The 24572-nt window shown below is 46.9% G+C and overlaps 2 protein-coding genes across 4 annotated transcripts in view; one reads left to right on the plus strand and one right to left on the minus strand.

The window, feature by feature from the left end:
* LOC126930917 (protein BRAWNIN) overlaps positions 1 to 24572 on the minus strand; it is a 732366-nt gene that overhangs the window by 701708 nt on the left and 6086 nt on the right. The window contains exon 1 of one of the 2 annotated variants that reach the window (XM_050748508.1): positions 5237 to 5240. The exons of the other annotated variant lie outside the window; for it this stretch is intronic. The gene's annotated coding sequence lies outside the window, so the exon portion shown is untranslated. Of the gene's footprint in view, positions 1 to 5236; positions 5241 to 24572 lie in introns of those variants that run through there. 2 annotated transcript variants of the gene reach the window in all.
* The window catches only part of CHST11 (carbohydrate sulfotransferase 11), a 310494-nt gene that overhangs the window by 184710 nt on the left and 101212 nt on the right, over positions 1 to 24572 (plus strand). The gene's annotated exons all lie outside the window — the stretch shown is intronic.

The following is a 24572-nucleotide window of genomic DNA, read 5'->3' on the forward strand; positions in this document are numbered from 1 at the left end:
ACTTGTATATTACAGGTTGAAGATTAAGATGGCAAAATACTTTAACGCCACTGGTCACAGCCAAAGGACTGTACATAAATAGCATCAATCCTAAAGGCCCCAAACTGGAAACAAATGTCCATAAGCTTGTGAATGGATACACAAAATGTGGTATGTCCGTACAATTGATACCCAACTACACACAGTAAGCCAATCACTGTGACAATGGGTTTTGCTAAAGGAAAGCATTTTTTCATGAGGCAGCCAACCTAGCAGGTAGGAGAACAGGTCTCAGATCTGACTCCCCAAAGATGGGATTTTAGGGATCTTTATGGGATAGAGGAGCAAGGTGGCCTGAGGCATGGGGAAAGGCGATTATGGGGAAGGGAACATGAGGTAATTGGCAATCCATGCATGCATAGTCAAGCTTCATTGCCCTTCACGGAGTGAGTGTTCAGAAAATGGTAGCACTAACATGATCTGAAGGAGGAGCGTTTGGCCCTCTGATGTCAAAAGGTCACCTTTCACGCCTTTGTGCAGGCCCAGTTGGAGGTCAGTGGTCTCAGCCAGCTTGTGTTTGCAAAACACATATCTAATAAAAGACTCGTATCCCAAATATACAGAGAACTCTTAAATTCAACAACAAGAGAACAAACAACCCAATTAAAAATGGGTGAAAGATACAAACAGATGTCACCAAAGGAGATCTATAGATGGCAAGTAAGCATAAGAAAGGATGCTCTATATCATATGTCGTTAGGGAATTACAAATTAAAACAAAAGTGAGATAACACTAAATACCTATTGGAATGGCTAAAATCCAAAACACCAGCAACACCAAATGCTGGTGAAGACATGGAGTAACAGAAATCTCATTCACTGCGGGTGGAAGTGCAAAATGATACAGCCCTTTTGGAAGACAGTTTGGCAGTTTCTTATGAAACTAAACATCTTCTTATGTGATCCAGCAATTACACTCCTTAGTGTTTACTCAAATGAGCTAAAAACTTATATATATACAAAAATCTGGACACAAATGTTTATAGCAACTTTATTCATAATTGCCAAAACTTGGAAGCAGCCATGATGCCCTTATACAGGTGAAGGGATAAGCACACTATGGTGCATCCATACAGCAGAATATTATTCAGCAATCAGAAATATGCCGTCCAACCGCAAAAAGACATTGGAGGAACCTTAAGTGCATATTACTAAGTGAAATAAGTCAATCTGAAAAGGCTACATTCTGTATGATTCCAACCATATGACATTCTGTAGAAGTTGGTAAATGTCTGTAAAAGGCAGTAAATGACTGTGGTGGCAGTAAAAAGATCAGTGGTTGCCAGGGTTTCAGAAGGTGGGGAGAGGGACGAACAGGAAGAGCACAAGGGATTTTTTTTTTTTTTTTTTTTTTTTTTTTTTTGAGACAGTCTCACTCTATCACCCAGGCTGGAGTGCAGTGGTGCGATCTCGGCTCACTGCAAACTCCGCCTCCCGGGTTCACGCCATTTTCCTGCCTCAGCCTCCTGAGTAGCTGGGACTACAGGCACCCACCACCACGCCTGGCTAATTTTTTGTATTTTTAGTAGAGACGGGGTTTCACTGTGTTAGCCAGGATGGTCTCAATCTCCTGACCTCGTGATCCTCTCTACCTCATGATCCACCTGCCTCAGTCTCCCAAAGTGCTGGGATCACAGGCATGAGCCACTGTGCCCGGCTGAGCACAAGGGATTTTTAGGACAGAAAACTACTCTATACAATGCTGTAATGGTGGATGCGTGACATTACACAAAGAGTGAAGTCTAATGTAAACTATGGACTTCAATTAATAAGAATGCATTGATATTGGCTCATCAGTCACAACATGTGTACCACACCAATGCAAGATATTAATGACAGGGACAGGAGGCAGGGAAATTCTGAGCAGAAAAGGGTTGGTCCCCGGTGAGGTCCCTACCCTCAAGCCAAAAAGCCTAATACCATAGCCCAAAGTGAGACCTTACATCCCTGTTTTCCTGTTCAAATGTTGCCTGCCCCAACCCCCATCCTGTGCCCATAAATACCCCAGGCTCAGCCAACAGAGATTGGAGAAGCAGCTGGACATTGGAGACCACAGTCGGATGTCAGAAGCAGCTTGACTTTAGAGGGACAGCTTGATGGCATAGCTTTGGAGAGAAGTCCAACCGGGGACCGCTGGACTCCAGGGGAAAATTACCTTCACACTCCGTCCCCTTTTTAGCACCCCTTCCTGCTGAAAACCACTTTCACTGGCAATAAAACCCCCCACATTTACCATCTTCAAGTCATTTGTGTGACCTCATTCCTCCTGGACACCAGACAAGAACTCAGATGCCACAAATGTGAATGCCAAAGGGTGTCACACTGACCCTCCACTGGGCTGTTAACACTTAAGCTGTCCATGGATGGCAAAGCTAAAAGGCACTGTAACACTTCTTCTGGGGCTTCAGAGGTCATGGGCACCCTCCCCTAGATGCTGCCACAGAGTCAGTACAGAGTTTGCTCTTGCTGGCACCTGAGAGCGTTCACCCCACTTCCTGTACCCACTCACCTGCGTTCCCCCTCCCCTGAGGGGTGGAGCAGTGAGTGAGTGGAATTTTCCCCTGCCAGCACCCATGTACTCCAGTTCCTGCCTGCAAAGGGGTCAGGGAAGTATCCTGCTTCATTAATAATGGGAAACTGGGGGTTAAGGTATGAGTGTATATATATGGAAACTCTCTATACTTTTCACTCAATTTTTCTGTCAACCTAAAACTGCTCAAAAAAGGGAATCCATTAATTTAATTAAAAACAAAACTGGGCTGACCCTACTCACCTTTCCTACCAGCAAACATGAAAAGGAGAATAACTGTTTCCCAGTGCTGACTGGGGCACTCAACCTTCTGGGGGCAATTTAGCAATGGGTAAGAAAATAAAAAGTCTGTAATTGCTTTGATCTGGCACTTCCAGGAGTTTATCCTAAAGCCATGGTTCTCAACCAGGGGGGATTTTCACCCCATCCACCCCAGGGAGGACATTTGGCAACATCCGAAGACAGTTTTGATTGTCAGAGCTGGGGAGCTGCTACTGTCCTCTAGTGGGTAGAGGCCAGGGATGCTGCTAAACATCCTATGATGCATAGAACAGTCCTTATAACAAAGAGTTATCTGATCCTGTATGTCATTAGTGACACTGCTGAGAAGCCCAAATGAGGAAGTGGGCAGGTACATAGTACTCATCTCAGTATTGTTCATAGTAGTGAGAAATTAGACATGATCAAAATATCATGTGGCAGTAATTAAAGGATGGTATATCCATACTATGGGATCGTGTGCAGCCTTTGGAATGCCTGTATGGGACTATGATCTCTAATATGAAAAAAATGCTCATGAGGCATTATAAATGAAAAAAATTACAAAGCAACATGCATAGAAGAATTGTACCATTGTAAAGACAGAGTATGCTCATTTCTTCTTTTAATTTTTAAAAATTAATTTGATTTTTAAAAATTTTGAGACAAGGTCTTGCTGTGTTGCCCGGGCTGGAGTGCAGTGGCGCAATGATGGCTTACCGCAGCTTCGCCCTCTCAGGCTCAAGCAATCCTCCCACTTCAGCCTCCTGAGTAGCTGGAACTACAGGCATGTACCACCATGCCTGGCTAATTTTTGTATTTTTGTAGAGATGGGGTTTCACCGTGTTGCCCAGGCTGGCCTAGAACTCCTGGGCCCAAGCGATCCTCCTGCCTCAGCCTTCACAAGTGTTAGTATTACAGGTATGAGCCACCACACCCAGCCTGTTATGTATCTCTGAGAAAACACATAACAAAATCTCAAGCCTGTGTCTAGGTGGTTGAAATATAGGTGATTTTTAACTTTGAAAATTATTTTTGGGATTTAGAATTTTTTTACAATGAACATTTATTACTTTTATAATTAAAACAAGAATACTTTTTAAAATTAAGAAATTATGAAACTAGATGTGTAGTCAAGTAGAGGTTGCTTAAATACTAAGGTTTATTCAACTACTAATTACTTTCAAAAGCATTTTAAGGAACAAATTGTCATACCAATTAGATGCCCACTACATGCAGGTTTTGTACATTTCATTTACTTCTCAAAAAACCGTGTTGTAGGCTGGGCACGGTGGTGCACACCTGTAAGGCCAGCACTTCAGGAGGCTAAGGCGGGAGGATCACTTGAGGCTGGGAGTTGAAGACTAGCCTGGGCAACATAGTGAGACCCCTGTCTCTACAAAAAAATAAAAAAATTAGTTGGGCATGATGGCACATGCCTGTAGTCCCAGCTACTTGGGGGAGGCTGAGGCGGGAGGATAGCTTGAACCCGAAAGTTTGAGGCTGTAGTGAGCTATGATTGTGCCACTGTGTTCCAGCCTAGGCAACAGAACAAGACCCTATCTCTTAAAGCAAAACAAAAAACCCCGAACCTTGTTGTTGCTCCTCACCACCCATTTTAGAGATGAGGAAGCAGAAGCTTGGAGGGTTACACACGTCAAATGCAGAGATGGGGTTCTACCCCGTGTGTTCAAAGTCCAAGTCTTTGCCTCTGTACCATGGTAGGGCCAGTGTGCCACTGTACTGGGTAGCACGTTTGTGTAGGATTAGCAGTAACAGATTTCTTCCAGTATGCTCTTTTAAAGAACCCCAGCTCATTTAGGGGATTTCCGTTTGGGGAACTTAAGAGAACATTCGGAGACTTTCTCTTCACACACACGCAAAGTTCTCATGACTTTTTTTGCTGCTGTTGCACTTGAGGAGTTTTTCTTATCTGGAAAATTCCTGTGTCTGGAATGACTTATTAAAGATCAGGGATGGAAACATCAGTTGTGCCTGAGAATCTGGTCTGGGTCTCATGAACGTGTTTTCCAGCTCCTGGAAAGCCAAGACTTCACTGTTTTAACCCAGGGCAAGAAGGGAGCTCTCTAGAACATTTCTCAGCTGTCATCTCATAAAGAGACTTGTCAAACCTGATTCCTCTGGTACCAAGAGGAAGCAATTTGAATTTTCTTATTTCCTCTGGAGTTTAGGGGTGCAGTTAGCAAAGAAAGGAACCTTTTAGGTCTCTGCCTTTGCTATCTGCTAGTGGAGACTGCTTTTCTTGGAGGGTTTCTGCAAGGAGCTGTCCGGCCGGTTGTGGATTGGCTCACAAGGATGGAGAAATGCTTGCTCTGAGGAGAGCGACTTCTGCTTCCTCCTCACTGTGCTTATTGCCGCTCAGAGGCTGCTGGGAAATCCCTGCCGCAGCCCCCCCTCACAGAGTGCACCTCCTGGATATCTGTCCATGGAAGCTCCTGGACACCCCCCACCTTCCCGCATCTGGATGGGCTCCCGCATGCACTTGCTGCACTTTGTCTCAGGTTGCCTTCTGACTCTCCACCGCTTACAATTCCACACGGTGGCCTCCCTGCTGATGTCTTTCCTCAGCCATCTTGTAAGTGGTTTCTCCTTGGTTCCAGCCCTCACTGAGACCAGATTCTGTTTCCTGCCTTCAGTGTCTAACGTGTGGCCAATCCTCTTTCTTCAAAGGCAGAGTGGCTCTTCTCGCATCTGCCAAAAAGACACCCCTGGGCTCCCTGCAGCTGGCGTGGTGCTGCCTGGGCATCCTGCCAGGCCAGCGTGCCCTCTTTCTAGAGGAGCTTTCCTGCTTCTGGTTTTCAAAGCCTTGAAGCAGCACTGGGGAGGAGACGAAGAGGGCCGGGTTTGGAGTCTCTGGCTGAGTCCTGGCCCTGGCAGGCAGAGTGGTGGTTCTGTCTCAGAGCCCGGTGGCAGACTGACCAGTGTAGGTAGGGGAAGACTGGCTGGACCTCCATCTCAAATCTGTCCCTTGAAAGTAGGGTTGGGATGAGACCGCTTAGAGGCTTCAGTCTGGGAGACAGTGCAGGAGCAGAGCTGGTAGGAGTTGCTGTAGAGACCAGCCCTGTGCTGGAACAGGCCCATGGCTTGTCTGCGTGAAACCTGAGGACAGATCACTGCAGCGAGCCTTCTTCCACTGTTTTTTTTTTTGTTTTTTTTGTTTTGTTTTGTTTTGTTTTGTTTGAGTCTTGCACCGTCATCCAGCTGGAGTGCAGTGGTGCGATGGCTCACTGCAAGCTCCACCTCCCGGGTTCACGCCATTCTCCTTCCTCAGCCTTCCAAGTAGCTGGGACTACAGGCGCCCACCACCACACCCAGCTAATTTTTTGTATTTTTAGTAGAGATGGGGTTTCACCGTGTTGGCCAGGATGGTCTTGATCTCCTGCCCTCGTGATCTGCCCGCCTCAGCCTCCCAAAGTGCTGGGATTTCAGGCGTGAGCCACCGCGCCCGGCCTTCCACTTTTAAATTAATAATAATAGTTCCCATGGTTGGAGGGCGCTCACTCTGAGCCAGGTACTTGCACTTAATCCTCTGAGGTGGAATCCGTGATTCTCATCCCCGTCATACAGGTGAAGAAACTGAGGCTCAGGAAGTTAAAGAACTGGCCCAACAGAGAGTCAGGGGGCTGGGCCAGGACTGGAGCTTAGGCCTCCTATTCTGCTTTGCAAGAAATATTTGTGTTGGAAGCCCAGCAGCGCTTGTTGCAAAAGCGACCTGCAGGTGGGGGTGGGTACCGCAGTTGTCTTTATTTTGGCCCCTCCTGAGTTTGCTCTCTGTCTGCCTGGGCTCTGGGGGCCCTTCCCCACCCACTCATCTTCCCCTGCTGGTTCTGGCCTACCAAGGGCTCCAAGTCCTTCCCTCCACCCTCCCCTTGGCTTAGCTGTGGACTAATCCCTTTTCCCATTAGGTGAGCCAAGACAAGATTAGAGCTTTATTAAAAGGAAATTAAACTAGGAAATGAAAGGATAAACAAGCCTCAAATGAGAAAAAACAACAGCACCAAATAAGATGAGTTGACAGAGCACCACTCTTTATCCTAAAGGGTATCTGTCTACCTACAAATTAGGGTGTGGCTCCCAGCAGGGCCATCATCTCTTCTTCCACCCTCACCAGCTCTGCCAGCCTGTCATGGTCAAGCTGGTCATCATGGTGGCTTCCGCAAACATGTTCTTTGGGGACCTTGATGGTGGCACCATACTCTCCAGTGCTTTGCTCACACCAGCCCCTCCCCTGACTTCTTTCTGAGTCCCACGTGCCGGATGCTGCAGGATGCTGCCGGCTCAGCCAGCGTCTCCCTGGTGAATGGACCCAGGTAATGGCTCCCACGCTGGGTTCCCCTACAGGGGAGAAGTTGCATTTCTTATCCTCTGTATTCCACTTTCCAGGGCCCTGAGAGATCCACTCCCCACATCCCTTTAGTCTGCCCTCCTTCCATGCCTCGCTTCCACCCCACTTTTTGCTCCTTCTTTTCTCTTTTGCTGCAACCTCTTGGTGGCCTTTGCTTGCAGTGTTCCTCCTCTCACCTCCACTTCACTTGGCCAACGCCTGCTTAGTCTTCAGACCTTGTCTTAAATGTCGCTTTCTCAGGGTACCTTTCCCTAACCTCCCTAAACTGATTTCTCATGGAACCCTGGAGTTCACCTTCATCGTAGTGGTGATTAAACCATTATTTCCGGCTGGGCGCGGTGGCTCACCCCTGTAATCCCAGCACTTTGGGAGGCCGAGGCAAGTCTTGATCACGAGGTCAAGAGATCAAGACCATCCTGGCCAACATGGTGAAACCTCGTCTCTACTAAAAATACAAAAATTAGCTGGGCGTGGTGGCGGGTGCCTGTAGTCCCACCTACTTGGGAGGCTGAAGCAGGAGAATTGCTTGAAGCTGGGAGGTGGAGCTTACAGTGAGTCGAGATTGCACCACTGCACTCCAACCTGGTGACAGAGCAAGACTCCGTCTCAAAAAAACAAACAAAAGAAACTTATTATTTCCTTTGCGCCCATCTCCCCTCCCAGACTATAAGCTCAGTGAAGGCCAGGACCAATGTGCCAGGCTCAACACTGAATCACCAGAGGCTAAAGTGTCTGACAAATACTACTTACTCATTCATCCATTCATTTACTCAATCATTCATTCCACAAATAATCCCTGAGTGTTTATTCTGTGCTGGGTACCCTGCTAGCTGCTAAGGATACAACGGTGAGCAAAGGCAAGTGCCTGCTGTCATGGAGCTTGCAGACCAGCCACTCATTCTGTGTGTGTTCACTAAGTGATCAACAGGAAGAGGAATGCCCACTCATTCTCACATACACTTTTAGTGATGAGCATTGCCAGCCAATAAGACCGGCTGCCTCACGTGGAGGTGAGCTCCCCAACACAGGAAGTATTCAATAAGATTCTGAACAAGAAAGAGCCCATTGTCATGATGCTGCAAGCGGAGGCTCCTGAAGGTCCCTCTTACTCCAGGATTCTCTGGTTCTCTGGAGGACGCCATGGGTGGCTGCTGTTGTGTGGCTGTCAGAGCCCAGCAGCAGCATGCGAGGTAGACATCTTTGTCTTTTCCTGATGGAAGTCAACTGGCTTCTCTTGAAAACCAGAACTAAACACTTGCATTCGATATAAAATAAATTTTCATTGAAAAAAGAACAGGAAATCTATTTTTTTAGGTGTACTTTTTTTCAAAGAAAAATGATCATTTTGGAAAACACAGAAAGACTGAAAGGAAAATTGGAAGGACTTTAATTCCTCTACTCAAAGGTAATTATTGTAAACATTTAACAATGGCCTTTTTGATGAATATATAAAAATGCACTTTTTTAAAAAACGAGATCACATCTTCTACCTTGTTCCTTTCACTTAAAAGATTGTGAGTGCTTTTTACTTTGCTAAATATCATTTCAAAATAAGATTTTTACCTCTGTGTGATATTTCCATATATATGTTATCTATTGATATGATCTATCACCCCAAAAGTTAGCAGCTTAACAATAATCTGATCTCTCCTGATTTCTGTGGATCAGGAATTTGAGAGTGGCTTGGTTGGACATGTCTGTTGTGGGGTCTGTGGTTTGGGCTGTAGTCAGATGTTGGCTGGAGCTGCCATCATCTGAAGATTGGATTGGAGCTTTCAAGGTGGTGCCCTTACATGGTTATCAAGTTCGTGCTTTTCCACGTGGCCTTTCCACTAGACTACTTGAGTGTCCTTACAACATGGTGGCTGGCTTCCCAAGTGAATGCTCTGAGAGAAAGAGGCAGGTGGAGGATGTGGCTTTTCTATGACTTGGTCTCAGAAGCCACATGCTGTCACTTGGGTGGTATGCTATTGGTCACGTAGGTCAATCCATTCTGTTTTGGGAGCATGTGTACATAAGGTATGAATACAAGGGATGAAGTTTTTTTTGGAGCCACCTCGGAGGCTGACTATTGTGTATCCTCTTTCCACAATAATTGCTTCTTCACCAGTCCCCTGTGTTTGGGGGCATCTATATTGTTTCCACTGTTTCACTCTCATAGGGCATGCACTTTCCCGAAAACCTTAGGTACCTGATGTGGGACAAGTGCCTGATCTGCATTTGAATTCACTTAGTCCAACCAGAGTTTCATAGTTACAACTTAGGAGCAGAGTCATTTTGGGGCCATACCCAAAGCTGCCTCCCATCTGGACCATTCCCTTTAAGCATTTTCATAGACTGTCTCCTGACGGGATGGTCATCGTGATTCAGTAGGTTAGCAGGGTCTGGCAGGAAACAAAAATCAACTCAGAGACTCTCATGAAGGCCCCATTTATAAAGATCTGAGCAGGGGGCCGGGCATGGTGGCTCACACCTGTAATCCCAGCACTTTGGGAGGTTGAGGTGGGTGATCACTTGCGGTCAGGAGTTCGAGACCAGCCTGGCCAACATGGAGAAACCCTGTTTCTACTAAAAATACAAAAAAACATTAGCCAGGTGTACTGGCATGTACCTGTAATCCCAGCTACTCGGGAGGCTGGGGCAGGAGAATCACATGAACACAGGAGGCAGAGGTTGCAGTGAGCCAAGATCACACCACTGCACTCCAGCCTGGACAACAGGGAGAGACTCTCAAAAAAAAAAAAAAAAAAAAAAAAAAAAAGAAAAGAAAGAAAGAGCTGAGCAGGGACTAGCAAACCAGCAAGATTTGAGGCACCCTGAAACTAGCAACAGAGATGAGCCGTTGCCACCCTGAGGCCCGAAGAGCCGGGGTGACAGCTGCCTGAACTGCAGTGGAAGCAGGGGAAATACACCCTTACTCCAATCAACCTCCCCTTCCTCCCTCTCTTCCTTTCTGTCCTCTTGCTGGTTCCTCCTGTTGGCCAAACTGAAACAGAGGTCAGCCAGCTGCCAGCATGGAGCCCGGCTGATGTAGGATGGGAGTCAGCCTCGGGGGTGGGGGGAGGCAGAGCAGAGAAGGGTGGGGAATGGATGGGGCTAGCGGTGGGAAAATGAGGGAATGGGAAGGCCAACACATTCAGTCAATATTCTTGGAACATCATTAAGACACAGAACGATGTATCAGAACAGAGGAAAGACCCCCAACACATTCAGTCAATATTCTTGGAACATCATTAAGACACAGAACGATGTATCAGAACAGAGGTAACTGACCCCTGCCCTATTGTAGATCTGAGGTAATTTTATTATTAATAATAATCTTAACAGCAATATTAGCTATCCTGTGTTAAGTCTTTTCCATGTACAGGGCATTGTATTATGTTACAGGACATTTAACACATACAATTTCTAATCTTTATAGCCAATCTGTTAGGCATATGTTATTATGAGTCTGTTTCAGGCAAGGAAAAATGAGTTTGGAAAGGCTCAGTATCTGCCTGAGGTCACAAAATCTGTAGTAGAGCTAGGATTAAACTCAGGTCTGTTTTACTGTAAACTCCAAGTGCTTTTGTCTAAAAGCAGTCTAGACCAACCTAAGAGAGGAGTGGGTGAACCAATGTGGTTTCTGTAAGAAGCCTTCAATGGCTTCTTCCACAATGGAGCAATAATTTTAAAAAGAAGAAGGAAGGGAAGAAAATCTTTAGCATGCCAGCTCATCTGAACAATTGCCCAGGAGTCAGAGTATAGTGTGTTTGGCAAATTATGAGTTTTGTGTCAGTGCATACAAAGTAGGCAAGAAGTGAGGAAAAGATCCCTTGAAATAATGGAATGGGGAATGCAGCACTCAGCATGGTGAGCTCACATAATAAAGGTCACCTTGTAGATCTCCGTAAATTATTGTGCAGAGACTGCTGCTGATGGACGAGGCACACTGGCATCCCTCAGTGCTCTGGCAGCCCTGGGCACCCAAAGGGCACTCCATCAATTACTTGGTTTTAGAAGGCAATTTCCCCCACCGTGCCGATGGATGGATGAGAGAAGGATTGGCAGAAGTCGGAGAGGGCAGGGGAGAGGGAGAGAGTTGCAACAGAATGACATTACTTTACACTTGATATTTTGCAATAATGAAAATTACCCACTCTGTCTTCAGCACTGGACGTGTAGAAAAAAATTTAGGAACTTCTCTGGTTTGTTTTTGTCTATGTCCTTTGGGTGCTTCCTGAAATGGAGGAGGGGACTTGATGCCATTGTGCTGGGGAGGTCACAGGGTGGAGGATGGGCTGGAGAGCGGCCAAGAGCCCACAGTCTCCAAAGACTTTGGCCCAACTCTTGGGACAGGCTCTCCTTGAGCCGAAGCCAGAACGTGATGGGTTTGGCGGATTTGTTTTGCGTTTCTCTACCAGGTAGAAAATTCTCTATTTATACCTCAGAACTCTAGATGCCATCAACCCTGAGATGCTCAGATGCTTGCCAAGTTAATCTCACTGATTAGAACCTGCGTCTGTGAGAGGAGTCTCTACAAGGGTCACCAGAACGCTCTGCTTATTCACTTTGGAGATGCGGGCACAGTGCAAGGGGGAGTGGGACATAGGAGGGAGGAAATGATGTTGGGGGTGGGTAGCCCATGCGTTCACAAAGTCTCCAGGGCACTAAAGAGGTGACCAGGCACCCATCCAAGGCTTTGCCAGCCAATGGACAATTCCACATAGGCTGGAATTGGAAATGGAATTTGATCTGAGCCTAAAACATGAGAGGCACAATAGCACTTGGGGTGAACTTTGGCCAGGGTCCTGCACACAGCAGGCGCTTCCTCAGCCAGCATTGCTAAGAACCTCGCCAGTATGGAGGTGGTTAAGAATGGGGACATGGGAGCCAGAGGGCCTGGATTTGCATCCCGCCCTCTGTGATCCTGGGCAAGTCACAGATAATAATCACCCTACTTCATGAGGTTGTTGCAAGTGTTAAATGATTTAATACTTGTGAAGAGCTTAGCACATAGTATTTATTAGTCATTATTATTATTTCTAATTTTTAGCCCCATTTTCAAATAGCCAAGCCAACCTTTGATACCCAGACTTTTTCAAGACCCCCAGTCTGGTGGCCCAATTGCCGATTCATCTCCTGGTCCAAAGCCATCCAGCACATCACCATCAGATTGATTTCTAAATTAACCTAAAGCTTTGTGTTCATTGCTTATTTGCATTAAAAAAATTAATACCAGATGTAAGAGACCTGATTTGCAATTTGGCATCGGTTCACATGAAGACGATCTGTGGGTTCTCCCTGAAAAAGTTAATATGAGCCAAGAATGTGACACTCTGGTTTGTTTCTTTGGAAGCTGTTTGGATGCATATAATGTAATTAACATGTATTGAACACCTACTCTGTTGGAGGCGCTGTGCCGTTCTTCACTGCATACCTCAACAGTGTCCCCACCACTACCCTGCACTGTTTTTCAGAAGAAAAACACCTTAAATAAAATATTACCTTGGAACCCTCGCCAAAAGGATTGGGGTAGGAGTGGGAGAAGCCCAGACTTCTCTTGCTTAGCCTCTCCTTGACCCTGGGTGCCAGTCCTGCTTAGGATTCCCCGGCCTTGGCCCCTGGTCACTCCTCCTTTGTGCCTTGAGAAGAACTGACCAGAAGTGACCTACCCAAGGCCATTCTAGAACGTTCTAAGGAAACAAAACCAGGGCCTGTGACTCCCAGCCCAGCCCCCTTTTTTCTTTTCTTGCTTTTTATTGCTCTTTGCCCGTAATTGTAAAAATGCCTCCTGCTTTCTACTGCCTCTTGATTTCTCCCCATCCCAGCTCTTGCTAATCTGACCCATTTTCTTTTCTCGTGCATGGATGCTGCTCGGAGAAGCTCCCAATCGATGCATTTGGGAAGATACCCTTACAGGGTTCCCCCAACCGCACCTCATCTAATAGAGTTAACATTTCGTTCTCATTCTTTCCATGCATGAGCCACAGCCCCTGACTCCTGCACTTCCTGGCTGGGTGACGTTAGACAAGAAAGATTCTTTTCCTGAGCAAGGATAATTATACCCACTTAGCAGGCTTGTGAGGCACAAAGGAAGTGGCTTGTGTGACTGTCCCTAATGCAGTCCCCACTCCAGGCCACATTCCATCCTTCCCACCCACCCCTGGCTCTTAGAGATTCAGGAAAAATGTGAAGATTTTTTAGTGTTGTTTAATAATCATTTACATTTTCAGTGCAATCAAACTTGTAGTTTGATTTAGATGAGAAGAATAACTGCCAAATAGACTAAAAATGGCGTGGACAATGACGGTAATTGTCGGCAGCGGGATAATTGATCTAATTACACAAAGGAAAGCAGCTCCCCGATGAGTTGAGCCCGTGGGCTCCTGCAGGCAGCAGCTCAGGCCGTGTCCCAGGTCCTGAGTGACTGTAAGAAAACCAGAAGGTTCAAGACAAGGTGAGGGGACAGTCACGGGAGCAGCATGTCTTCAAGGGGAAATTGTTCCAATTTGCCCACAGATGATCACTCATGTGTATTTTGCTGGGCTGCCTCTGGAGAATGGAGCTCACATTTGGGATGGTTTAGATGATATTTTATTGCAGCTGTATTTACTGTTCGCTTTCCCAGCCATGGTGAGGAAACTGGTACATTCCCAAGGCCACAGAGGAAGTGATTTACAAAGCCAGCCCAGGAAGGGCCACCCTGTTCATCTTGGAGGAAGACCCGAAGCCCCAGCAGGGTCAAAATGAAGCTGCTAATGGATGAGTCTTTTTGGTTTCAATCCTGAGCTCTGTTAGCCTGTGGAAGCTTTGCTCAGGACAGTCTCGTCCCGGCCAGCAAAGAGGGAGGCTGCCCTGCTTGGTCTCTGCTCCCTACGCACTCCCCACTCACATCTTAGTCAAACTGCTTCGCCTCGGGCCTAATGACCGCTCGTTCCATCTAGGGAGGCAGTGACCTTTTTTAAAAAATTATAAAAAACACATAACCTAAAATGTGCCATCACAACCATTTTTAAGTATACAGTTCCATAGAGCTCGGTGCCTTCACCCTGTTGTGCAGCAGCTCTCCAGAGCTGCTTCATCTTGCAACGTGGAGTCTCTATACCCTGTGAACAATAACTCTCCAATTCTCCCCACCCCCATCCCCTTGTAAGCACCATTCTTTCTGTTCCTATGAGTTCGATGCTTTTAGATACCTCATGTAAGTGGAATCATATAGTATCTGTCCTTTTCGTGACTGGCTTATTTCCCTCAACCTGATGTCCTCAGGCTCCTCCATGTTGTAACACGGTAGGATTTCCCTCTCCGTAAGGTTGAATGATATTCCGCCGGATATATATACTGCATTTTCTTTCTCCATTCATCTGTTCATAGACATTTGGCTTTCTTCCACCAAAGTTTACCCTTCTTTAACAAATACTGAGTACCTACTACATGGTGGACAGTACCCCCGATCTTCGTGCTAAAATGTATACTCATGGGAGGGTCAGTATGAGTGAATGCGAGTACCTGAGAGGAAAGAGAACAAACACCATCTCCCACTGAGTGAAAACTGAATGTGGACCACGATCACAGCCACCCCATAATACAACAGCCCGTGTTTACTGGGCCCTTACCACGTACCTGACACTGTATCTGTGTCTCCATCTTATGTGATCTCATTCAATCATTAACAACCCTATATGCAGAAACCTTTCCCGTCAACTTAACATTATCTCCAGTGAGGAATGGAGGCTTGAGGAGATTAAGTGACGTCCCGAGATCATGTAGCAGGTAGTGGCAGAACCAGGATTCAAATCCAGGCAACCTGGCTCTAGGCCGCAATTCCTGAACTGCAGATGCATAGTTAGACTGAAAAACCTCAGGTGGGTGCTGTCCTTCTATTTCAGTGCCATTGCACCTGCAGGGGACCACGGTGCTTTTCCCAGGGTAGTAGAATGTCCCCCACCCCCCCTCTGCCCCATGGTCTGGAGCAAGTCATAGATACATGGTTGGTTTCCCAGTTGCAGAATGTAATGGAACCCTGGATGGGTGCCAGGCTTAAGAGGGTCATCCCACAAGTATTTCCTGAGCACCTCCTGTGTGCTAGGTGCCGGGGATGCAGAGGTGATCTAGAAGGCAAGGCCGTGCCTTCAGCAAGGGGAACTTTTTGAATACAGGGCCAGGGAAGCCAAGGGAGGGAGCTCCGAGGCTACCTGCAGTCACTGGAGTCTTGGACAAATAAGTCCCGGTGTTCAGAATCATCCAGGTCGATCCCAGCACTTGGTAGAGCCCCAAAATTTTCCACTGAGTCCTCTTTGGACAGTTGTATAAGAAGGTGTAGGGCTGAGAGTGTGAGAAGCTGCTTGATTGTCTCAACAGGATGATGATGAGATCAACAGAAAGACACCCACGGACACAGTAGGAAGTGACCAAGGATGTGGAAACATGGGGGAGGGCTGTGCAGTGAGGACAGTGCGGTGCGCTACTGGGTGGTCACTCCTGAGGTCCCTGGATTCCCCATGGTGGTGATACGCAGCACAGAGTGAGAGCCCAGAGGAGGAGTCCACCTGGCAGGGAAGCTTCCTTTGCCATTCCTATGGGCGGTAATATTCCCCATGCCAGCCCCTGCCCCCAGCCCAGTGCTCCAGAGACTGTGGCCTGTCCACTCACCAGGAGCAAGGAACTGGTACCTGCTAACCCCGGCTCGTAGCTGAGGCTAGATGCTGCAAGGTCATGTCCAGACAGATGCCAACCTCTAGCCTCCCCACAGAAGTGAACTGAGTTAACCATGAGCCCCTCCACTGTTGCTTTCTACTTATTTCCACTGCCAACTTCCCCCTAGCTATGGAAGTCATCACTAGGCCACTACCCCGTCCCCCATCTCCAAAACAGGAGTGGTCATAGCATCCGCGTTAGAAGGACTGAATGAAATAAACTTGAAGCATCTGGTCCTGTGTCTGGCACTTAAAGAACACACATTTAGCTCTCCTTTCTCTCATCCTTTGGCTGTTTGCATGTGTGTCTTGGATCTCTGTCTGTCTGTGTCTCTCTTATCTCTTCATGGAATTCTGGGAAACGCTTAGAAAGTGGGGGTTGGTGAGGACACATTCATGCCCAATAATAGTTGATGGAAATGGCAGGGGGCTTTGTCAAGTTGATGGGGAAGGTTTCTGCATGCCTTGCTTTTGGTGGAAGGGTGAGCAACTTTGCAGAGCCCAGAGCAGGCTTCCAGCTGCTCGTACAAATCCCCCTGACCTTCGCGCTGGAGCCGCGGGCAGGTATTTTCCACTTCACAGCATTTCTTTTAAGTCTTTCCTGATTGATGTATGAGATGCCAGTGTGAAGGCAGCTCTGCCCCTCCAGCCTCAGCAGGATGGCTAGGGATGGATTCCACCACTGCTGTCACTCCCCCCAACATCCCTTTATCCTGGAGCCCAGGGTTTCTCAGCAAAGATTTGAGGAATTTGACTTTCCTTTTGGGAGCCGGAGTCCTGGGGAGGTGGAGAAGGTGGTGGGAAGTAAGGGACAGCCTCCTTGCTTTTCATGGCCAGAGTTCACTAGCAAAGGCGGGGCTGCCTTGCCTCACTCCTTGTTGCTCAGAAAGATATACCAGAGAGTCAGTTTAACAGAAACAGTGTTACAAGCAATAGGTAAGAGATTTAGGTAAAGAAGGGAGTGGAAATGTAATCATTTTGAACCTAAGGAGCACATTTGAGTTTAAAAGTCCCAGAGTATAAAAGGGGTGCTGTGCTCATGTATTAAACCAGGGTGGGCCCATTCAGGTATAAGTGTCAGAGTGCTCTTCTGTCCCACTCCCTGTATAGTCGCTTATGTAAATTCAGGGTGTTTTTCTCTCATCTCAAGAAGTCAAAGTTGGAGTTACTCTTATAAGTCAGCAGCTCAAAAATGGCAGAGCTGAAGTCTCTATAATTTTCTTAGTTTTTTCCTCTGGTTCCAAGACAGCTGCTATAGCGCCATCCATCATGTCTAGATTCCAGGCAGCAGAAAGAAGGAAGGTATACAAGACAAAAGGGGTAGTTCCTAGACCTAGAAAGCAAGACTTTCTGAATAAACCTTAAAAGATTTCTGGTTACAATTCATTGGATAGAACTATGTCAGTTGGTCACTGGTAGGGAGATTTGGAAATTTGGTGTCCACCTCGAATCAAATCAAACAAATAGGTGAGGAACAGAGGGAAGACCAGATGCTGGGTAGGTAATTAGCAACCCTGCTGTAGCACTTCTTTTGGATTCAATCAAAGTCTAGCTGCATATTTCCCTCCACCCACTTTTCCTCTTTTTTTCTCATTCATTTTCTGTCTTTTTTCCAAGTGATGCATCAGGCTTCCTATTGCTGAGGTGCAGTGGTCAGCCTGGGATGAGGCCCTGGGTCTGTCTTCACAGACTAAAGATAGTGCCTTGACCTGAGCACGGCACACAGGCTCCATCTCAGGTGGCCCCCGTAACTTTGCATAGATCCAGTAATCATCTTGTGTCATATCTCCTATGAAGCCAACTGTGGCGTGCTGCCAGAGCTCAGCGTGCACGCGGTGACTCTTCGTTGGCCTCTGTGGAATTTGCACCACAGGACATCCCCAGCCCCAGACTCACTGCGACTGGTCTCACTAATGCACAAGTAGCCCCTGCCGGCCTTGCTCATGGGATGTTGGCATGTTGTCCCCAGCCAGTGAGACACAGATACACACTCACAAACCGTCTTTGCGACCACAGAGGGGGTTGCTGGTTTAAAGCCAGAGACAGTGGAGGAGAAAGGAAGACCAAATCCTTATTTTGTTTGTTGCTATTTACTGTCTTCCTGTTCAACAAGCTTTCAATGACCCCGTCTAGGTGTTAAGACTACAGAGGTGACGATCCCAAGTCCCTACCTCTAGTTCATACTTCGGAAGTTTCAATATTTCTAAGATACGGTGTTCCTTACAAAGGGACAGCATGCTGGGAAAGACCTTCAGGCATTGTCTGATCAAACTTCATCTTTTTTTTTTTCCTTTTTTTTAATTGATGAAGAAAGCGTGGCACCGGGAAATTGAGTTGCTTGTGGAGCCCAGCCTCAGCTCCGGGTTGTCAGCCCAAGCCCATGCTGCCATCCCCATTTGTTTTTCCCGTTACCTAACAGTCAAGTGGAATCATATTCCCTGGGCTAGCAAGCATCTTTAATTCACTAGTTGCATGTCTCTCTCATCTCTGGGAGCGAAACAAAAAGAGTAAACTTGAAAGGTTTTCATATCCTTCACCCTAAATGACCATTTATGCACATTTTAAGTATTGTCAGCGATTTGTGTTTTAAAATACAAGACTTGCTATGTTTAGCTAATTCTCCTGGGTGAGAGACATGATTGATTAGAGACTTAAACAGCCGTTCATGGAGGGAAGTGTACGTCTTTCAGGATCACGCCTCTCACCCAGCCTTTGTTGGGAATGGAGAATTGATCTGGGAGCCACAGCCCTTCTTTCTTCCCTGGCAGATGAAAAAAAAAAAAAAACCCTTGAGATCATTTGCAGGCCAGCCCCGCTCCCATGTTTTTTCTGTGAGGAGCACAGGAGAAAGAATGCATGTTCCATTTCACAGCTTGGAAAATCAGCAGTAGTTGTTTCAGATTGCTGGAATTTTGGAAGGATTTTCTTTGTACTTTTCCAAGTGCCCTATGTGTTTGAATAAACAGGTGATGGTGGCGCTGGCTACCTGGACAGCTTCTGCCACCTTCACCCTCTGGACTCCAATGGCTGGACTTGCATTCTTCAGGGTCCCCGGGCTCCAGTGTGGTGTGTCGGGAACATAGAGAGAACCTTGCTCAATAAGCATCTGTGTCTGCCTTGGCTCAAGCTGGAGCAGTGTGTCCAAGGCAGCCCGGACCCGAATAAAGACACGCTTTATTTCCCCTTCAGTTGACGGAGGGGGATTTTGAAGGTAGCAGGGGAAACAGAGTGAGCAGTGTTCAGGGATGCAGCCCACCTTTCTGGGTAGTTTTCCACTGCGACAGACCCGCCGAGGCCAGCCGGCCAAGGATACTCAGAGTTTTACAAGCATGCCGTGTGGACTGGGGCGGGGGCTGGCGTAGAGCCCCCTATGCCGCCCCTAACCTGCAGTGCCTCTTGGTGAGGAGAGGAGGCAGGATGAGCGTCTGCTAGCATTGCCATGACAAAGTATCAGAGGCTGAGGGGCTTAAATAGCAATTTATTTTCTCACACTTCTGGAGGCTGGAAGTCTAAGATCAAGGGGTGGGCAGGGTTGGTTTCTTCTCAGGCCATGAGAGAAGGGGCTGTCCCAGGCCTGTCTCCTTGGCTGGTAGATGCACCTTCGTGTTCACACGGCAGTCTCCTTCTGTCTCTGTGCAAATTTTCCCCTCTTGTTGTGATACCAGACAGATTAGATCGGGACCCCACCCTGAGCACCTCATTTGCACTTGATCACCTCTGTGCAGACCCTATCTCCAAATAAGGGTACCGTCTGAAGGACTGGGGGTTAGCACCTCAGCATGTGCATTTTGGAGAGACACAGTTAATTCATGACAGCGTGTACCTTATACTCCCTGGTGTTTATCTGGAGAGGGGGAAGCAGCCCTGGGGACCGTAGCTCTGGCACTTCCTAGCGCCTTGATGATTGGCTTTTCTCCTACCTTCTGCTTCCGTTCTCCTCCTCCCAGACTCACTCATCCAGTAACCCCCGCATCTGTACCCTGTTCACTCTGTAATAATGATAACTACTCTTTATTGGTTGCTCCTTAGGTGCCAAGCAAAGTGCTAGGCATTTTATTTTTATTAACTCATGTAATCCTCATAATGACCTTTGAAATAGGCTCTATTGCCATTCTCATTGTATAAACAAGGGAACTGAGACGCAGAGAGATTCAGTAACTTGCCCAAGGGCACACTGCTAGTAAGTGGTGAAGCTGGGATTTGAACTGAGGCAGTCTGGCTGCAGAGGATACTTTATTTATTTATTTATTTATTTATTTATTTATTTATTTTTTGAGACAGAGTCTCGCTCTGTCGCCCAGGCTGGAGTGCAGTGGCCGGATCTCAGCTCACTGCAAGCTCCGCCTCCCGGGTTTATGCCAGTCTCCTGCCTCAGCCTCCCGAGTAGCTGGGACTACAGGCGACCTGCCACCTTGCCCGGCTAGTTTTTTTGTATTTTTTAGTAGAGATGGGGTTTCACTGTGTTAGCCAGGATGATCTCGATCTCCTGACCTCGTGATCCGCCCGTCTCGGCCTCCTAAAGTGCTGGGATTACAGGCTTGAGCCATCGCACCCAGCCTAGGATACTTTATAAACCACTTCTACTTCACTTAATAGACGTAATATTCCACTTGAAGCCCTTCACATCTTACCAAGGGCTCCCAAAACGTTCTCTCACTTGATCTCCATCAAAAAAGAGCACCATTGGAGGGGCTCAGAAGGAATGGGTTCTAACCTGGGACCTGTCTTGGGCCGTGCTCAAGAACTGGGATGATGCCATGGATAAGAGTACGGCTCTGTGTTCTGCGTCGCAGGCTCCGCATTGACTAGCTGTGTGACTTTGGCCAAGTGATGTAGCCTCTCTGTGCCTCACTTTCCTCATCTGCAAAGTGATGTGACAGTCTCTCAGGGTTGTTTAGGGAGGATTCCTTGAGGGGCTGACACATGATAATTGCTCAAGACATATGATCATTGGTGGTAATATTATTTCTCCATATCTCTAAGAGCTTCCGGGGATCTCTAAGAGCCATCACTGCCCCGATCCTCCATCCCCACAGTGCAGAGCTGTGCTGCTCAGGGTGGTGGCCCTGAGCTCCACATGGCTGCTGGGCACTTGAAATGTGGCGAGTGTGAATTGAGATGTGCTGTAAGGGTTAAATATATACCATATTTTGAAGAATGAGTACCACGAAATGTAAATGATCTCATGAATAATTTTTATATTGATTGTATGTTGAAATGAAAATGTTTTAGATATGTTAGGTTAAATAAAGATATATTATTAAAATTAATTAAGGCCAGGCACAGTGTTTCATGCCTGTAATTCCAGTGCTTTGGGAGGCCAAGGCAGAAGGATTGCTTGAGGCCAGAAGTTCGAGACCAGCATAGGCAACATAGTGAGACCCCCCATCACTACAAATAATTTTTTAAAAATTAGCTGGGTATGGTGGTGTGCACCTGTAGTCCTAGCTACTTGGGAGGCTGAGGTGGGAGGATTGCTTGAGCCTAGGAGTTCGAGGTTACAGTGAGCTATGATGGCACTGCCACACTCCAACCTGGGCAACAGAGTGAGACCCTGACTCTAAAATAAAAATTAATTTCATTATTTTACTTTTTAAAATTGTGGCTATTGGAAAGCTTCAAATTAAATATGTAGCTCACATTATACTTCTATTGGACTGTACTGGGCTACACTAGAAATGAGAAGCTCCGGGGACCACGTCTGTTTTGCTTGTCACTGTATCCCAGCACCTAGCCCAGATCCTGGCCTTATAGTAGATGCTCAGAAAATACTTGTTGATGCTGTTTTGATTGTACAGATGCTCTGTTCTTAGCCTCAGAAAGGTCTCCTGGGTACCACGCCAGGACCAGAGGAAAGTCCTTTGTTCCCAAAGCTCAGGGAAAGGCCTGCAGGCTGGGATTTTTAGCTCACTGGGTCTCTGTGGCATTGCCATGGCCCATGGGCTTGGCGCAGGTGGGCCCCCAGCTGAATGGCTGGGTTTGATGGCCAGGCCACCGCCTTGCTCTTCAGCCCAAGGGAAAACATGGCTATGGTAGTTTCTTCTATTTTCAGCACGTTAGAGAAACCAACTTTGTACGGAGGACATGAAAGCTCATTTCATAGGCCCGAGGAGGCCCGTGAAAGAGAACACTGTGCGCAAACGGCAGGGGAGAAAGACCCGAAGGAAATTTCCATCCCGGCTGAGGTCCTCTCCTGGACTTGGCTGCTCTCAGGAGCCCTGTGAAGATAGAAGTGTACTCCTTCTATCCCCGGCCCTTTTTCACATCCCCTTCTTCTCAGAAGAAAACCCCAAACCCAGCTCTTGTAAAGGGGTGTGTATCTGCCATTCCTCTTTGACCTTACATTTTATGAAAACTGACTCTAGCTCCACCTGCAGTCTTGATCAATCCCAAGATTTGAGGCCACTGGGAGGAGCATCTCAGGGAAGGAATTGCAGTTAAAGGATGCTGGAGTTCAAAGTCCAAACTACTTACATTTGGGGTTTCTGTGGTTCTTATCCTTCTGTGACATCTCTGCTACTATTGAGGGCCTCAGCATGCAAGAGAAATGAGCCTAGATGACCACATCCTCAGCTCGATCCACTCCGTCCATTTCCAGACTGCCGCGAGCCTGGGAAGGGTGATGTAGCTGAATCTATGTGAACAGCGATTCACCTGTGCCCAAATCCTGACATAGCTTCGCCTGAGCTCTGTGTCTCCAAGCAAGTGACAACTTCTGTGAGACTCAGTTTCCTCATCCATAAACATGGAAGGAGGAGCTCTTGCCTCATTTGTCAGTGGGGTTAAACGAGACAATATGTAAAAAGCAGCAAACAGGCCAGGCACAGTGGCTCACACCTGTAATCCCAGCATTTTGGAAGGGTGAGGCGGGTGGATTGCTGGAGATTACTAGCGTTTCCACCTCCTTAAGCCCAGGAGTTCAAGACTAGTCTGGGCAATATGGTAAAACCCCGTCTCTACTACCACTAATAATAATAATACAAAAAATTAGCTGGACGTGGTGGTATGCACCTGTAGTCCCAGCAGCTTGGGAGGCTGAGACGAGAAGATCACTTCAGCCTAGGAGGTTGAGGTGAGCTTTGAGTGAGCTATGATGGCACCGCTGAACTCCAGCCTGGGTGACAGAGTGCAGTGGCACCATCACTGCGGGTTAAAAAAAGCAGCAAACAGCGCCCAGCATGTGGTAGACATTTAGGAAGCAGGAGAGCTCCTTCTGTCCTGGGTCCTGAGTGCTAGTTTTTCCGTGTCACGCTCCTCTGCCTCCTGATACACAGCAGTAGTGGTGAAGGCGCTCCTCTCCTTGACCAGGACCCAGGATGCCTGGTTTCCTAGCAGCCACATGATTTTCACCCCAGTTTAACCACACCCAGTGATGGGGTCTCTTCCACGACAAAATTTGGATAAAATATTCTGGAAGTTGGAGATTACTAGTGTTTCCACCTCCTTTTCAGAAAACACCTGTTCTTTCTATTTGTGTCAGGATTAGAACGTGGAATCTTGGCAAAAAGAAGATGTTACTTTTAATTAAACATCCTGAGCCTGGTTTCTCAGTCTGAGATGAGTCAGTGAGCTCCATCTGGGTGGAGGTGAAGGAGAGCAAGAAGTCATTTTTAATAGAAATATAAACTCTGATGGTCACAAGATGAAAGTCAAGGATACGTGTTGGTAGCAAGGCACCTGGCACATAGTAGGATCTCAGTGTATGTTACCTTCTTATCCTTGATGTCACACCTGAAGCAGGTCATCGAACAAAGGAAACGGGCCGGCAGTCCAAGATCTGGGTTTGAGTGTCAGCACTTCCTCTCATTAGCTGTGTGCCCTCAGGAAAACCACTTAACATCTCTGAGCCCAAGGTTTCTCCTCTTAAAAGCTGGACATAATTGCAACTGTACCTACTTCGTGGGCCAGTTATGAGGCTTGAATCATCAAATGAAAGGGCTTTGTAAATGGCAGAACTCCATAGAATGGTAGTTCCTCCTCCTCATTGTGGTTAGTGATAATTGTGTATCTTTTTCATTTGACTTGGGGAAGTATTAGTCAATTCCCAGTCATGACTCAAACTAGATATTTTTCAAATGATATGATTTTTAGGCCATTTCCTAACTCTTGTAATCAAATATGGATCGTGTTTGCTTTCTGGAGTCAGAAATTCAGGTTTCTTCCATGCTTTATTCCTTTTTACCTGATGTGTAATTCCCAGCTCACCAAGGTACCAGATGGGAGCTCAGGAGGTCTTTTGAGAAGAAAGAAAAAGCTCATTGAAAACTGCTGATATGGAATGTTTATTTAATTTCAGAGGAGGAGGGTCTGTTTTTGTTTTTTAGGTGCAATGCAAGTAGGGTTTATTGCTGTTTGAGCTTTTAATTGGTTTACTAATATTTTTTATAGCTTCTTATTTTAATGCTTACAGGTCCCCAGATGCTGAGATTTACTGACATCTATGAAGGAATTGATAAATGATTTAGCTGAAATAGCAAAACTGGAGGCATTGTATGAATTAGAAATTGTGCCACGGAGCCCACTCAGGTGCCACTAATTTATTTAACGTGATTTGGGTTGTACAGCTGTTCCTCACCACAGACAAAGGAAAAACAAACACCAACTGTTCCCCTAGAAAAACGGGGAGTGCCCCGAGGGATTGGGCCAAAGACTAGAGAGCACCCGGGAGGACCCAGCAGGCTGGCCTGTGTTGGGTCACTGT

The sequence above is a fragment of the Macaca thibetana genome, chromosome 11 (assembly GCF_024542745.1).
Source record: "Macaca thibetana thibetana isolate TM-01 chromosome 11, ASM2454274v1, whole genome shotgun sequence".
NCBI classification, from domain to species: Eukaryota; Metazoa; Chordata; class Mammalia; order Primates; family Cercopithecidae; genus Macaca; species Macaca thibetana.